At 44.8% G+C, this 16116-nt stretch overlaps 1 long non-coding RNA gene across 1 annotated transcript in view; it reads left to right on the top strand.

Annotated features, from left to right (window-relative positions):
* Nucleotides 1-16116, top strand: part of LOC146798009 (uncharacterized) — a 114912-nt gene that overhangs the window by 28125 nt on the left and 70671 nt on the right. Inside the window, exons 2-3 of the long non-coding RNA XR_014968586.1 lie at nucleotides 5941-5965; nucleotides 14469-14522. This is a non-coding gene — a long non-coding RNA (uncharacterized LOC146798009). The remainder of the gene's footprint in view (nucleotides 1-5940; nucleotides 5966-14468; nucleotides 14523-16116) is intronic.

Here is a 16116-nt window from a genome sequence, read left to right as displayed (position 1 = left end):
CTAGTGCCTGTGCCATCTCGCGCTCTCCAATGTCATTGCGCACAATGTATTGCATATTATATTTCAAGCCCCGGTTCATCTTGTATCACACTTTTTGGTGCATAGTTTATACCATTTACTATATCTAGTTTTCATTTTCAATCGTGCTCTCAGGACTATGTTCTATATAACACTGCGTCCACCTACCCTTTTCACGGGCATTACATTTTGCGATGGGGGGTGGAGGGTCAGGGGCTGTTTCTGCCAAGTGAGCCCGGAGTCAGTCACAAACGTCCTCATCTTCCTGAATAAAAGTGAGATTATGCTGCATACTTCATATTTTAAGTAGTTCGCACAGACACACATTTTGAAACAATAAAGTTCCGAATACCCACCTTCTCTGAACAGTTAGCTTGCTGCCCCATCCACCTCCTCCCTATCCTCTGTTGTCTGAATCCATGGACTAGCCTCCTCCCTCCTGCCATGCATGGTCTGATGTGCTGCCACTGCCCTCCATTTAGCATGATGCACCAGTCCACTCCACCTGCCCTCCATTGCCCAATTCTATGGCCCATCATTGACCTCCTGCTTAGCCTCTGTGCTTAGCTTGCCGCCCCTATTCTCCTTCCCCCTGCCCTCTGATGTCTTTGTTTATGCCCCTGCTCCATTCTTTTTGCCCACCATGTACCATGGACCTGCCACTCCTATCTACTCTGAGTGTTCTGTTGAGCTGCCACTCCCCTCCCACCTGCCTAGCATTGTCAGATGACTGTAACTTGCCCCTGCGACCTCCACCCTGCCTGTCCACATGCCATGCCCCTATCCCCTTCCTCCTGTCCTCCAAGGTCCATTTTACTGCCACACCCTTCTGCCCTCCCTGGTCTGTTGTGCTGCAACTGCTCCTCCTGCCTGCCCCGCGCGGTCTGCTGAGAAGCCCCTTCCTCTGAACTCTCTTGTCTGTGCCAGGTCCTGACCCTCCCTTCTATCCTCCATGGTCCTTTGTGCATGCCCCTGCACCCTCCTTCCTGCCCATCATAGCCATTGTGCTGCCACTAACCCTCCCGCTTGCCATGCATGGTCTTCTGTGCTGTCATGGCCCCTCCCACCTTCCCTGTGTGGTCAGCTAGCTGTCCCTGACCCCCTCCCACCTTCCCTCCATGGTCTGTGTGTATGCCATCATAGTCTCATTGTTGCTCTCCATGGTGTCTTGTTTCTAGTGCCCATCCTGCCTGACCTCCATGGTCATCTTGCTGCTCCTGCCCTGCCCTGCCCCCTTGCCCCCAGCCCTCTGTTTCCATGTGCAGACCCCTATTCCCTCCCTCCTGGCTTGTCTGTTCCATTGTAATGCCCCTGGTCCGTCCCTCCGCCATTTATGGTCTGTTATGCTGCAGCTTTCTCTCCTGTCTGTCCATTATTGTCAGCAAGCTACCATTGCCTCTTTCCCCTCTGTTCTCTGTTGTCCATGTGCATGGTCCTGTCCTCTCCCTATTGCTTTCTATGGATTGTTGTGCTGCACTCCCAGCCCGCATGCGCTGTGTGCTGTATTGTGCTGCTGAAAACCCTGATGCCTGCCCTGTAGGGTCAGTTTGGTGCACCTCTCCATGTCCCTCCTGTCCTCTGTTATCCAAGTCCATCTCCCTACCCCAACTCCTCCTGCCTACCATGATCCAATGTACCATACTTGCGAACATTTTGAACTTGGTAATAGGGAGATTTTGAAAAAAACTGGGGTATTGATTTTCCCCTTTGAGTTACATTAAAAAAGAGAAGATTGTAGACAGGAAACAGATCAAGTAAAGCCCATTTGAGCTTAAAAACATTGGACGTTTCCTGGCTGAAACGGGTCTGTTGGCATGTATGGTTGTACTACCACTGCCTCTTCATTCTGCCCACAATGGTCTATTATATTGCCACAGCCTCTCTTGCCAGTCCTGTATTGTTGGTTTGTTGCTCCTGCCCCCCTTTCCACTGCCCTCCATAGTCTGTTGTGCTGCCACTGCCCTTCCTGCCTGCCCAGTGTGGTCAAATTGTTGCCTCTGCACCCTCCTACCTGCCTTCAATTTTCAGAGTCCGTGCCCTTGGCCTCTGCCTCTCAACAGTATCCCAATGAACAACTAGATTGCTAACATTCTCTATTTATTACAAAAGTGTGGAACGCCTGACGTCATCTTGATGTAATCAAAACTGTAATACCTAGAGTATTTCCTTTAAAAATCACATATATGCGAGGGTCTTATTTGCATCAAAATTATGGTTAGTGCTCTAAAAAACTAAAATGAGGACATATTTTCTGAGTTTTCAAATAGCAACAAAGAACTTTTAAATTATTTGTAATCTTTGGTTTTTTTTTATCCAGTTGACCACTTGATTAAATGTTGCACCTAGGGGAGAGGATGTGGTGTTACTTCCAGAGCTGCAGACTTTGCAACTGCGGAACCAGGTTGGAGTTTCTGCTTCAGCTCAACATTCTGTGATTCTGGTCAAATCACTTGATCTTCCCATCTCTACAACCAAAATGAATTTGATCTTGTGTGATGTAACCAATGCTCATGTAAAGCACTCCAATACCTGACAAGTCTGCAGTATATAAAACTGCAAATACACAAAAAATAAGTGTTTTGCACACTTCTGTCAGTGGGCTACATGTGGGCTACATCTGGGTGATCTTTGGGCTACATTTGGGCTCTTTTGTCTCTGGTGGCCATCTTGGGAGATTTATTTGTTATGAAGTTTCCTAATTTCTTCATTTACTGCAGTCTCCTCAGTAGGAAATGCTTTCAGTTTTTTACTTTGGTTCCATCAAGAAGGCATTCAGATGTGTCACACATTTGGCATAAATTCTGAATGTTAGCACTCTAGTTGCTCATTAGATCACTGTAGTCAAGCTACTGCTCACCAGGGAAGTCTGCTGCTGGTATTCAAAGTGCATGTTTCAGTCTGCATGTCAGAATTCCATCAGCCTGGAAAAAAAACTTTAATAAAATGAATTACAGACAGCGAACATTGTACAGGAAGGATTTTGTTTTCCTTTTTTTCATTAACGACGTGTGATCGGACTACCAAAGAGTCAGATGTCTGTGCTCCAAGGTGTAAAACAGCAGATGCCGTTGGCATCCGGTGTCTTGCAAAGGCAAGCATGTCAGAAAGATTATGAATGAAAAGTGTATTTCCTGAACTCCAGAATTGGAGAGCTGATTCTCCACGTGGGATCTCCGTGGGACCTTGACATTGAGACATTCATGAGGTCCGGAGTGCCGCAGGACTTGAAAATATTAGGGACGGGCAAGCCAGCAAGTTAACAGGTCGAGCAGAGCCAAGAGTCTTTGTTCTAGGAGCCTGAGAACGGGCCGCGCCATCCAGCTACCTGGCATGTGCATCGTGCGAGAACAACAAGGCTAAAAATACGATAACAACTCTTCAAAAAAAAAAAAGAAAAAGTATCATTTTACTTTAGGACATTAGAATATTACTACAGTAAAGGACATATATTAGAAATAATAGTTTCTAGGAAAAAATGTAGACTAGGCATGGACGAGCTGGGCCCAGGGCCAGGCCTGCCTGCATTATAACCCCCGTATTAGGCCCACTCCAACCTGTACACGCATGTCATAACTTGCATAATTTTTTTAATAAAGTTACATCAGATGTGTGCATTTGTTTTTCTTGTGATAAATCTTAGTCGCGGTTTGTATTTAACATGTATGATATACTTTGCGTGATGCCTTCATAACTCACAATGGCCAGTCCTAAATCATTATGACAGGCCCATAAATCATTCTGCAGGCCATAAAACTTTATCTGACAGGGACCATATGCATGACAGGCCATATGTCACAAGTAGATGACAGGTCATAAATCACCTTTGCCATATATCAATCCAGTCCTGTCATTTGCTTGTCATATTTATGATGCCTTTAGTTGTTGGGGTCATAAAGTTTCTTGTGGATTTTTCTCTGATCGCGTTCGGGGGGTAGACTCATCACTGTTCGGCCCAACTCACTACCTTTTCAGTCCATTTTGAGCCCTGCCGTCTGGTGAGTCTGGGCTGCGAGTGCCATGCTCTGCTTACTCCCCCTGTTGGTATATTCACCCTGCTGTAAGGCATCCCCAGCTAAGTGGCCAGTGGCGGCTGGTGACATTTGAAAGCGGTGAGCGTAAAATTATTGTCGTAGTGCACCGCGGCGAGCGAGCAAAAAGTTTTGGAAAAAAGAGTGCACAAATTGTGCATTTTCAAGCATAATTAAAGTTTGAGCTATTGGTGTTGCATTATTTAGCAATTCCAATAGCTCAAACTTTAATAATGCGAGACCTATTGCATTGCAAATGCTTGTTAATGAGGTGCTATCATATATATTGGTCCCAAGATGGCTGCCAACACTTCTTGGATGAAGTGCTGACAGCCAATCAGATCTCATGATGAGATGTGTAGTTCGGCTCCGCCCAGATATATATGTGATTTTACTTATGATTTTCTCAGGAACTACTGAACAAATTGACAAAATATATGCAAAAGGCACATGCCTGACCTGAGGACTACCTCTTTGCCAAATTTCAAGTAATTCTGTTCAGCCGTTCGGGCTGTACCTTCGACTAAAGGTCCTATGGGAAAATGCATGGGGAAAACGTGTTTTGGGACCCCCCTTTTTTCTCAGCCCCCGCTTGACGAATCACCCCGAGACTTTCAGGGTAGGAGCTGAGCGGAGCGCCCCGTTAGTTTTGAAAATTTCACGAAGATAAGTCAACCGGCGCAAAAGTTATTCAAAATAGAATTTTCAGATTTCCTATGGGAACTCTGTCCTAACTATAACTATCTACTGGCGACCGCCAGTAGATAATACGGGCTAAAATAGGTGTGTAAGAAATCTAGTGACTATTGTGTAAGACATGTATTTTATGTAACGATGCAGGGGTGATCTTTACCTGTTAGAAAATAAATAAATGTGAAAAGTAGGTTTCCATCTATTTGGTGACCATTTTGATCATGTATTTTAAGTAAGGAAGACGGTAACCACCTTCATTGACATTGTAGACTAAACTGTGCTCCAATGATGACTCTGAGGGCTCTGCACTAAGCCAAAACCGGAAAAGGAGGTTGACCTGTGACAACTGGATATTTTAGTTATTCCAAGTTATTTAAGGAGATAATTTTAATATGAATTGTTACTACTTATTATGATCTTATTATGCTGTTCTTAGTACAAATATGGGTGTTCAAGAGAATTAAAATGAGACTCAAGGTCTCAAAATTAAAATGACTCGAGATTTTTGCATTTTACTTATACAAATGCTTCCGATAGCGTGCCACTCAATGACACGTGAAACAAATAAAAGGTCACAAACGCGCTCAAAACATAGAATTTTAACAGATTTTTGTTATTAAGAAAGATAAAAGTAATCTGTCTGCTTTTAAAATGTGTAACGTTACGCTGTTACTTTTCATGAGCCTGGACAGACGGACCCTCCAGCTTTCATGAGGTTTTTAGGGCCTGTTCTTAATCCCGAAGCAACACATCTCTGCATAAAATGTAGGCACCACGTCAAAAAAGCGCAGTCCAGCGGCCTTGGGTTTTGTTAGTTTTACAGTAATTGCGCTTTTCATGGTTGCAATGAAGTTACAATCCCGCATTGATTTTTATCTGCCCGAGGCCCGGATAGCTGTCCAAGACTTGAGCAGCGATTTAACTGAATTGTAACATTTGTTTAATGTAGCCTCCTTGAAATGGGATAAAATGGAGCTATACTTGTAACCGAGTGAAGGTTGCAACAATGCTGCTTTGTTTTAAATTCAATAGAAATCTGATTTATGCCAGATCTAGTGTAAGGTTGGAAAAGTTTCATTTTGCGACCTTTGTTTTACTGTGATCATGACCATGTTTCTAAATATTTCCAATTATGGTCATTATATTAATTGTTTTGATTCTTTCTTTCTCCCCCCCCCCCCCCTTACTGCTGTTCTTTCAGTGGAGCCTGAGGGTACCGCCCCAAGGTAAGTTTAAATAACTTGCTACAACACATCTTCCTTTAAGTAAAGTGACCTGCTTCATAACCACTTGTGACAGGTTAGAAATTATGAATGGTTAGAAATAATGGCAAGCAAATGGCATTGTTCTTAGTACTTATCTTGATTTGTGGGAGCTGCGCAAGTACAGCAAACCGAATCTAGAATAGGCAATTGGTGACCTCAAATGAAGCACTGTTTTGCACCCACAAAGAGCGTGCATTGGAGAGAAAAAAGTAGAAAATGATATATTTGCAAACTGCATATTACTCCGTCTTTTAGAAATGAAACTACATTTATTTGCCAAACTTGTATATATTCACTGAAAATAACATAGGTTTTAAGGAAAATTATAGTTAGTTGGACATTTCACTCGTGCAAAACCATAGAAATTCCCCTATTATAGTTAGTTCAGCTAACTATAACTCGCGCCCCCGCAATGCACTGCTGATGACTTCACATATTACATCACTCATGACATGGTCAGTGTCATCACTGATGACATCATCCAGTGACTGTGTGTTTCTGTAAAGTTTAAATAAGTTTAAAATATATATAGGGAAAGGCGTATTGAAGAATGAGCGGGTGTATAAGAGTCTGAATGGATGATTTAGTAGGTGCGTGACTGACTCCAAGTGAGTGATTAAACTTATCTTACTGAATGCATGGGTTAGTGAGTAAACTGTGTGAATGTCTGTATCAGTCTGTCTGTTGGTGTGTGAGCGGCTGCATGGGTTTGCGAATAGCAACATGAGTGTCTATATGGGTTATTGATTGGTTGTCTAAGTATCTGTATGGGTGCCTGAGTGTTTGTGTGGGTGGGGTGTGTGTGACTCTGTACATAGATATGTGAGTGGGTGATTCACTGGGTGCATGGTTTCAAGAGTGCATCTGTGATGGACTGTATGGGTCGGTGAGTGTGTGTGGGTGTGTTAGTGAGTGAATTCATATCTGTTTCATATGTGTGAGTAACTACATATGTGAAAGGCAGTATATGTGTGTTGGAGTATATAAATGGCTATAACTGAGTGTGATTGTGAGAGTGACTGTATGGATGAGTCTGTGATTGTATCAGTGATTGTATAAGAGCGTAAGTATGTGCTAGTATTTGTACGAGTAAGTGAGCTGGTGTGTGTATAACTGTATAGGTGATTACTTTGCAGTGTGATTAATTATTTGCATGACTTAAGTGTGTGAGTACCTCTATGTATGAGTGGCAGTGTGTGAGTTTCTATATAGGTGTATGAGTGCATATGATAATCCTGTACTGAGTGACCATAAGTATGAGTGACCGTACGGGTGAGTGAGTGGATGTGTGTGTAATCCGAAGAATCGGTGAATGGGTATGTAGTTATTGATGTTGGAGTGTCTATGGTTTTGAGAATGGCAGTCTGTAATTTAGAGTGGGTGTATCAAAGGTTATATGAGGGTGTGAGAAGATACATCAATTTATCACATAGATGTCATCTGTGATGTCACTGACTGTCATCAGTGATGTAATGTGTGACATCATCAGCAGTGCATTGCGGGGGCGCGAGTTATAGTTAGCTGAACTAACTATAACGGGGGAATTTCTATGGTTTTGTACGAGTGAAATGTCCAACTAACTAACCTTACCTAAAACCTATTGTATTTTTCAGTTAATTTTTAAGGTGTTTTAAATGCTAGTTTCTAACTATGCCTACAGAGGTAGGACGTGAAGAAAGAAGAAAAAAGCACAGAAAGAAGCAAAACAAAAGCGGAAAGAAGCAACAGAAGTCCTCAAAGACTAAGAAAAGTGCAGGAAGAAGCAAGACCTGTGCAGAAAGAACCAACAGAGGAGCAGAAACGGGCCTTGTTACAAAATCATCCTGTGCCCACAACTTTTTCAGACTGGTACTGGTGTTAACTGACTGACTAACCAGGCCTAGAGCCAGTGGTATGCTAAACAACACTTAGAATACAGTGAAAACACCTACATACCCTAGGGATCACTGTGCGTTGGGGTACCCCTGTGATTAGCATGACCTCCTCTGTAAGCCCCTAGTACATAATAGGGCAGGGGGATTAAAACTGCCTCTTAAAACGTGCCACGGGGTGCGTTTGCACACTGGTGAAGGGAGGGGGGGGAGCCTCCGGGGACGTGTGCAAACATGCCCTGTGGGTGTTTCATGTTGGGGGATAAAGTCCCCTTGAATCCTGAGGGTCCCTGGGGTCCAACTAGCCCGCTAGGTACCTCCAGTAAGCGTCACAGAGCGGTGTAAAAAGGGGCTCGGCGTAGCCCACCTCTCTGCCACGCAGCACAGTGGCGCTTACTGGAAGCACCTGGTGGGCTAGTTGCCCCCCAGGAATCCTCAGGATTGAAGGGGAATTATTTCCCCCAACTGAAAACGTGCCATAGGACGTGTTTGCACACATCACCTCAGGCCCCGTCCCCTCTCTTCACCACTGTGTAAACACGCCCTGTGGCCATATTAAGTTGGGAGATTAAGACCCCTTGAATCCTGAGGGTCCCTAGGATCCAACTAGCCCACTAGGTATCTCCAGTAAGCGCCACAGAGCTGCGTTGCAGAGAGGTGTAAAAAAGGAGCGTGGCCTCAACACCTCTGCAACGCAGCTCCCTTGTGCATACTGGAGGTACCTGGGTACCTCTCTTCCAAAAACCAAAGCAGTTTGCTATGGGAGGCAGGGAGGCTCCCGCCCTGCCATAGCAAACAGCAGTGTCCCGGGGGTGGGCACCCCGGGACACTGCAGGAGCCAGCCTTGGGGGGTGGCGGTCCCCAGGACCATCACAGGGCTCCAGGAGGGGGACCGCACAGCCCCCTCCCAACATGTGCAAAGCCCCGGAGAGGTGGTGGTCCCTGGGGCTCGGGCGTCTGTAACGGGCACCCAAATTTTAATAATTAGAGCCCCGGGGAGGTGGCGGTCTCCGCGGCGTGTGGGGGGTTCGAGCTCCCCCACACAGGTAGTTAATTTTTTTTTTTAACTAGCCTGGGGTGGCAGTCCCTGGGGCTGCGGGGGGACCATGTGCCCCCGCCAATATTTTATAAAAGCCCGGGGGGGGTGCCAGTCGCCGGGGCTTGGGGGGGGGGGCCTTAGAGTCCCCCACCCATTTACTATTGAAGCCCCAGGGGGTGGCGGTCCCCGGGGCTGCGGGAGGGCCATGAGCCCCCCCACAAATACTTTTGAAAAGCCCCGGGGAGTGGCGGTCCCCGGTGCTGGGAAGCCCCTTTGGGCCACCCATTATAATGTAAACATTGCTCTCTGGACTTGGCCCACCCGGGGGCTAATTAAAATCAAACCGCGGGAGCCCGTGTTTCGTTTTTTATCGTTTTCGCCGCCGGATCCTTTGCGCATCCCGCGTTTTTGACTCTTTTTTTTCTTTTTTTTTTTTTTTTTTTTTATTTGGGGCCCTAGGGTGACTTGTGGGACCCCCTGAGCAGGCCTTGGGGGTCAGGGTGTTTTCTACCCTGCCCCCTTTTTGTGTTTTGCGTGTTTGTTTTTCACTTTTCTTGTGCCTCGGTTCGAGGCACAAGATGGCTGCCAACACTTCCTGGTTTGAAGTGTTGAGAGCCAATTAGCATGAAGCTCGTGATCGGGAGGTTGCGCGGATCCTCTGTAGCTCTAGATATCACTATCTTCAGTTCTTAATTTCTCAAACTACTGAATGGATTTACACCATTTTTTTAAAAGACGCTTTCTGAGCCAAGCAGTACCTTTTTGCTAAATTTGGTGTAATTCCGTTCAGCAATTTTTGCTATAACTGTCTAAAGTTTCCTATGGGAAATTGATTTTTGACCTCCTATTTTTTTTAATTTCTCTGGAACTACTGAACGGATTTACACCATTTCTGAACCAAGAGCTACCTTTTTTGCAAAATTTGGTTGAATTCCGTTCAGCAGTTCAGGCGGTAGCTGGGTCTAAAATTTCCTATGGGGAAAACGTGTTTTGGGACCCCCTTTTTTCTTGGCCCCCGCTTGACGAATCGCCCCCAAACTTTCAGGATAGGAGCTGACCGGAACGGGCCATTAGTTTTGAAAATTTTGCGAAGATTCGTCAACTGGCAGCAAGGTTATTGGGAATAGAATGTTAAGATTTTCCTATGGATAATAGGTCCTAACTATAACTACCTGCTGATGACCGCCAGTAGGTAATATATATATATATATATATATATATATATATATATATATATATATATATATATATATATATATATATTCTATAGTATGTATAGATATATATTCACTGAAAAAACCATAGGTTTCACACACGTTATAGTTAGGAATTGGCATTTAAAAAACCTTGCAAATTCACTGAAAAAACCATAGGTTTCACACATGTTATAGTTAGCTGGACATTTTACTGATAAAAAACCAATGAAATTCCCCCGTTATAGTTACTGTAGGCAACTATAACTCACGCGACCGCAATCCTCTGCTGATGCTAATACTGTATTTAGACACTTATTTGCCCATGTCTTCTTCCATTAAATTTTAGCTATACATATATTACAAATATTTTTTTTTCATAAAGACACATATGTCATCAGCAGAGGATTACGGTCGCGTGAGTTATAGTTGCCGGGGGAATTTCATTGGTTTTTTATCAGTAAAATGTCCAGCTAACTATAACATGTGTGAAACCTATGGTTTTTTCAGTGAATTTGCAAGGTTTTTTTAAATGCCAATTCCTAACTATAACGTGTGTGAAACCTATGGTTTTTTTCAGTGAATTTTTGTACGGTTTTTTAAATGCTAAGTTACTTTACGCCATTTGTGGCGTGCGCGCCCACTTAACGCAGTTCGTTCCGTGCGCGCACGGTGCGCTTCGCGCACCGTGCGCGCAGTGTGAGCACGCGGTGCGCTTCGCGCACCGCGTGCCCACGTTACGCTAGATGGGCCATGAACGCACGATGCGCTTCACGCACCGTGCGCACATGGAGGACATATGATGAGCATCGTTATGACAGGTAAAATATATGTTTTGTTTAGCTCTAATAAGCCATGCACAAAAGGTGCCCTTCGGGCACCTTTGGCACACGGGGTGGGGAGAATGTGGATATTTTTTTTTTTTATTATTTCTTACCGTACGCGTACGGTAAGCGTAATCGGCAAATTTTTCGAAAAAATTAAAATTGACTTTTTTCACTTGGGGGATCGTTGGGGACTCCCTCGACATGGCTAGGTGCTTGGGAGCTGTGTAAACAGCCCCTTTACATGTTTTTGCACTTGGTTTTTCAACCCCCTGTCAGAGTGCGAGAGAGAAAATGGCGGCCGCCGCTTCCTGGTTTCGACCGATTCGAATGTTTACTAAGATCTAAGGGCCAATCAGAATCGCGCGCACGCCACCGTACGCGTACGGTAAGCGCACCGTAAGCGCACCGTACGCTGGCTCAGATATATATATTGATTTAAAGGCTATTTTCTCAGAATCTACTGAACAGATTTACACCAAACCTACAAAAGGCACTTCCTTGACCTGAGGACTACCTCTCTGCCAAATTTCAAGTAATTCTGTTCAGCCGTTCGGGCTGTAGCTGTGTCTAAAGGTCCTATGGAAAAATGCATGGGAAAAACGCGTTTTGGGACCCCCCTTTTATCTCAGCCCCCGCTCGACGAATCCCCCCGAGACTTTCAGGGTAGGAGCGGAGCGTAGCGCCCCACCTATTTTGAAAAATTCGCGAGGATTCGTCAACCGGCGCCAAAGTTATTCAAAATAGAATGTTGCGGATTTCCTATGGAAACGTGGTCCTAACTATAACTACCTACTGGCGACCGCCAGTAGGTTATATATATATATATATATATATATATATATCATCAAAATGTTGCCCCCTGCTTGGAGACGCACTCAATGATCAAGCAGGACCCCGTTTTTTTAGTGTCGGAGTCCTTTATTCGAGCACAACCGGCATGCATTTTCCAGACTTCAATGAAAAGCCCGACGCGTTTCGCGGCTCCTTGCCGCTTGTTCACGGACTAGCACAGGCGGTTCTGGCAGGTGTTGCGAGAGAGTTCAAATGCCCTAATTAAGTACTTGGTTACCGCCCCCTAGTGGGTCCGCTCTGGTGCTTTGGTCCCAAGGGTTTGTGGGATTTGTAGTACTCACTCTCAAATATTCTCTCCCTTCGGTGGGTTCTGCCATTCCCGTCGTTCAGTGCATACTTATTTACCCTCCAGTGGGTCTCTGAATTGGCACCCGGTTTCTAATGGCATTGAAACTTGTCATTCTGCTGGCGCGCAGGTTCCAGTACCTCGCAGCAGTCCTTTAATTTTCAAAGGTGGTGCAGTCTCCACGACCTGGACTGGCCGTATAATTTCATCAAAATGTTGCCCCCTGCTTGGAGACGCACTCAATGATCAAGCAGGACCCCGTTTTTTTAGTGTCAGAGTCCTTTATTCGAGCACAACCGGCATGCATTTTCCAGACTTCAATGAAAAGCCCGACGCGTTTCGCGGCTCCTTGCCGCTTGTTCACGGACTAGCACAGGCGGTTCTGGCAGGTGTTGCGAGAGAGTTCAAATGCCCTAATTAAGTACTTGGTTACCGCCCCCTAGTGGGTCCGCTCTGGTGCTTTGGTCCCAAGGGTTTGTGGGATTTGTAGTACTCACTCTCAAATATTCTCTCCCTTCGGTGGGTTCTGCCATTCCCGTCGTTCAGTGCATACTTATTTACCCTCCAGTGGGTCTCTGGATTGGCACCCGGTTTCTAATGGCATTGAAACTTGTCATTCTGCTGGCGCGCAGGTTCCAGTACCTCGCAGCAGTCCTTTAATTTTCAAAGGTGGTGCAGTCTCCACGACCTGGACTGGCCGTATAATTTCATCAAAATGTTGCCCCCTGCTTGGAGACGCACTCAATGATCAAGCAGGACCCCGTTTTTTTAGTGTCAGAGTCCTTTATTCGAGCACAACCGGCATGCATTTTCCAGACTTCAATGAAAAGCCCGACGCGTTTCGCGGCTCCTTGCCGCTTGTTCACGGACTAGCACAGGCGGTTCTGGCAGGTGTTGCGAGAGAGTTCAAATGCCCTAATTAAGTACTTGGTTACCGCCCCCTAGTGGGTCCGCTCTGGTGCGAGAATATTTGAGAGTGAGTACTACAAATCCCACAAACCCTTGGGACCAAAGCACCAGAGCGGACCCACTAGGGGGCGGTAACCAAGTACTTAATTAGGGCATTTGAACTCTCTCGCAACACCTGCCAGAACCGCCTGTGCTAGTCCGTGAACAAGCGGCAAGGAGCCGCGAAACGCGTCGGGCTTTTCATTGAAGTCTGGAAAATGCATGCCGGTTGTGCTCGAATAAAGGACTCTGACACTAAAAAAACGGGGTCCTGCTTGATCATTGAGTGCGTCTCCAAGCAGGGGGCAACATTTTGATGATATATATATATATATATAGTGTGTGTATGTATATTTATTGCATTTATGTAGCGCTTACTACCCCTGGCGAGGCGAATAAGCACTTTCTCGGCGAGTACTATGCTACTCCAGAACCCATGAAGGATTAGTGATGAATTAGTATAGTGAAATATAAAGGTAATTTGTGTGTATGTAAAGATATGATCTGCCGACTTTGAAACTAGGTAAACAGTCCCTGCATCGGTCAAACATCTCTGGGGAAATCACTTAATTTCCCAGTGTGTAAAAAAACTAAATAAAAAACAAATTGTGTATTTGTGCAATGCAACTGGTGCTCATATAAAGTGCTGTAATACTTGGGGTTGAGCTTGCGCAAAATAAAACAACATAAAAAAAATCTGCAACAGTTTGCTTCACCTCACTTTAAAAAACAAATCTACAGTGGTGGCTGGAGCGTGCAATGATCAATGCCTAAGCGACGGGGGTAGTTAAAATATATACTACTCCCAAACAATATTAACAAAAACCAACATTATAGTTGTTAGTAAAACGTTCAGTAGGGCTTCTTTACTAACAAAGGGTAACTAATGGTTGAAGGTTTTTCCACCTCAGCTGCGCAAGTTGATGGGGTGGTCTTCGGGAATAAATGAATGCTGCTGCCACCCCCAATCTGAGCCCCCGTGTGAAGGATTAATAAATCCGCCAAAAGAACTGAGGCAATACTTTAATCAACGGAACCGATCCAAGCAGTAGGGGTAACATCTCCCATCAGTAGTATGAAGAGATCTAGGTATTGCAAGGTACAAATGAATTCCAAACTTGCACGGCATGAGAATGTCGGTGCAGGTCGCTCGGCAAGAGTACCAGAGAATGATAAACGGGTCAGGGGTTGCAGTATCCAAGGTCTTCTTGGAGGTCATCAATGATAAGAAAAATCTCAATACATATGGAAACGGCAGAAGAAAGAACATGAAAAGGATGGGTATTAAATCCACCAGGTCTATGGTGTTGTCCCTTCATGGTGCTGCAATCTGGCACCATTAATTACTTCTCACAGCGGTCTGTTTTGTTGTCATACATGACTTGGGGAATATGTAGGTTACTCAACTGGAGCTCTGGCGCATGAACCTTGTTTTTGCTTTTTTTCAGTATCAACGGCTCAAGGCGGAACTGGAAGAAATGTTCCCAGGCAAGCTGGCGATAGTAAGTATTATTTTCTGCGCAAGCAGCTCTTAAAGGCAAGATTTATTGTAAAGCTGTTCATCAGATTAACTTGAAGACCTTCTTTTTTTTTTTTTTTTTTTTTTTTAATATGGAAGTGAATTGGATGGGGTGAGGGGACAATGCATAGGTGGCCTTGGGGGAGATAATATAGATTATGAACATTTTCTGATGCATATTGAAGCAGATTTAAAATGGATAATTTTAGACTATTTAGGATTTTGGTGCATGCGTTTACTAGTGGGAATTTATGTTGGACTATCTTAAATGTATGCTTTCTACAGAGGTCTTCAGTTTTCAGGTCTTGAGTGAATTCTACGTGCTCCTGGTATTTAATGGGCTGCGTTATAATTTCATTGATTGTGTTTAGATTTGAGACCACTTGTGTATTCTTAACTGCAAAAACTGAGCCCCTCAAAAGGATATTTTGAAAATGGTGAGTGCTTTTTGGAGGGAAGGTACACACAGGAGGAAGACTGATAAGTGCTTGAAAAAAAGATTGTGGCTGTATCCGTCAGCCCATGGAGTCATGTAGAACTCCATAGGTGGAACCAAACTCAAGATTGCCACAAGTCTTAAAAATGCATTATTTTATAATGCATGTACCTATATGCTTAATTACACAATCTTCATAGTCTCTCACCAAAAGTGGTGGTTCATTCTTCTTTAAAGTTATCTTTGTTCTCCAGTCTAATGCCAAACATTTCACCAACTCCCTTCACTTTATGAAAGGAATAAATCTGCCAATTTCTCAATGAAAGTTAGAAAGTACATAATCTGGTGTCTGTGTAGACGATGCAGGTTCTGTAGCTTAGCAATGTGGCGTGGACACAACAGGGGTGTCTGTTTGCATTAAATGCGCATTTTAATTGTTGTGCCAAGCGCACCTTTTAAAAGGTGCGCCCAATGCAAATGTGCTGCATTATGGGGAGTGCGCTGCCCCCAGGGCAGCCGTGAACTTGTGCTGCCCTGGGGGCAGCACATTCCTGTGAAAAACTGAGCGGCTGCTTTAAAGCTGCACTTTCAAAGGGGATTGGAGATCCCATTGCAGGCGGGTGCAGTCAGTGACTGCATCCGCCTCGAAGCTTATGTTTGGATGGTCCATAGGACCCCCTTTCCTGCCTCCAGGGGCTGCTCTCAGAGGGTGCACTGACAGTGCGCCACTTTTTAGGTGGTGCACTGTCAGTGCGCCTCCTGACTGCTGCTTTACTTCTGCGCCCATGTCTGTAATACGACGCGGGCGCAGAGGCAAAGGGATTCCTTCATTTGCATGAGGCACGCCCCCATGCAAATGAGGCAATGCCTTCTGCAGATTACACTGGCGCTTTGTTTGCAAGTGCTATCGTTATTACTGAAGGGGCTGCACAAACATCTGTGGCCACTTCTGTAATACCATAGTGCCCCGGGGGCGCTCGTAGCGGGCGCAAATGCCCATTACGTCCCCGGGGCACTCTTTGGTATACGGCCCCAGGTGAATATTATTGAGGTCTACCAATGTTTATTTTAATAAAGATGAACCTACTACGTATTTCTGATGATATGTATTGCAAATTGGTTTAATTGAAATAACTAGATA

This window comes from Triturus cristatus, chromosome 9, assembly GCF_964204655.1.
Source record: "Triturus cristatus chromosome 9, aTriCri1.1, whole genome shotgun sequence".
NCBI classification, from domain to species: Eukaryota; Metazoa; Chordata; class Amphibia; order Caudata; family Salamandridae; genus Triturus; species Triturus cristatus.
The sequence above is the reverse complement of the archived record's forward strand: the minus strand, read 5'-3'. Positions and strand labels throughout refer to the sequence as shown.